Source organism: Dioscorea cayenensis, chromosome 9 (genome assembly GCF_009730915.1).
Source record: "Dioscorea cayenensis subsp. rotundata cultivar TDr96_F1 chromosome 9, TDr96_F1_v2_PseudoChromosome.rev07_lg8_w22 25.fasta, whole genome shotgun sequence".
NCBI lineage: Eukaryota > Viridiplantae > Streptophyta > Magnoliopsida > Dioscoreales > Dioscoreaceae > Dioscorea > Dioscorea cayenensis.
Genome location: NC_052479.1, coordinates 2,256,270 through 2,257,801, shown reverse-complemented (window position 1 = coordinate 2,257,801; position 1,532 = coordinate 2,256,270).

Genomic DNA, 1,532 nt, shown 5'->3' with positions numbered 1-1,532 from the left:
TATTTATTGTAAACAATATTTTCTTGTTAAATTAAAAAGTTCATGTAATGAATGGGATTCGAAGGAAGGAATGTGGCATTGGGTACCATCACTTTTACTGGCTAGCCTACAATTTTATTTTATTTTTTGTCATCATGTAAAACTTAAATAAATACAAAGAAATCTAAAACAATCTTTTAAAAAATTTAATCCCAAAAAGCAAAAAAATAAAAAATAATTTATAATAGAGGAATTGCTCAAAAAGTCCTAACAACTTTACCATTTGGTAAAAAAAAAACTTCATCTTCTCTTGAGACAAGGCAAGGCATTTTATCTTCAATTGAGCCATAAAAGCATCTTCACCGAAGATGAAGCTACTGCCACCGAAGACTGGAGAGGAGAAGAAGAGGACTAGACTAGACCATAACTGCTACCTGTGCGCCAATTAACTACAAGCAGGCATGAAAGTCAGTGATTTCTATGGCCGAAATAGTTTTTTGTTTTTGTGCATTGTTAGGTTAGTTATTTTTATTGTGCATTGTATGACGGAGAATGGAATTTTTTAGTGAATAAATGATGTTTGTTCTAAAACAAATAATCTTGTGATTTCTATGTGATGCTTAGTGTAATTACTTTGTGCCTTAATTTGCGATGAAATGAACAAAATTGTATACATTTGTGAAAGAGAGTACATTCCTATTAAGAATCTTTGCAGGCTGTTTGTTATAAATCACTGATTTCAAATTTCATTATGCTATATTCGCAGAATTTTTTTGGCGTGGTTTGCATCTTATTAGTTTGGTTTTCGGAATTATTTTATGTATAGCAATGTTTTCAGCATTTAATGTTTAATTTTGATCTTTGTTATTCATTCAAATGAAAACACTTAATATGTTGGATGGACATGGTTGGTGTTGCTATTCAGTTTTTTACAAACATGTTTAGTGTCATCGGCAATAACCACCCGAATGTGAATGCATTGTTTGTGAAATTAGGAGAGTTATGGTTAGCTAGTCGGGAAATCTGTTGAATGGATATTACTACTTATCACCACTTATGGATATCGTACGACAGTTGAAGGATAAGATGACATAAAGACATTGGGAGTTGCTCCGACAAACACCATTTAGTTATCTGATTGATATTGAGCTAATAGCACAAGAACGTAGTATATTGAATCCTTTTATGAAAGTTTTTGATGCACGGATGAAAACCTTCAATTTGGGAGACAGTCATTCGCAATTCATGCTTGAAGATGTTTCAATGATATTGAGACTAAAAGTGATAGTGTCGCAATAGATTTCACAAGAAAGAAGGAATGTTGCACACTTGAGGAGTTCTAACCAAAGGAGTAGACCAAATAAGGGAGTGCTTGGCAAGGAATTTAATGAGTCTGGATGTCAAGAAAGAATACAAGAAAGAAGAAAGTTTCATAAAGCTTTTGTTGGTGTACATCATGGGATCATTGCTTTTTCCCACCACTTCATGTAAGCGCCGACATGGTTAGCCTACTACATGGGGATCTGTCAATGCAAGACCAATATGCTTGGGCC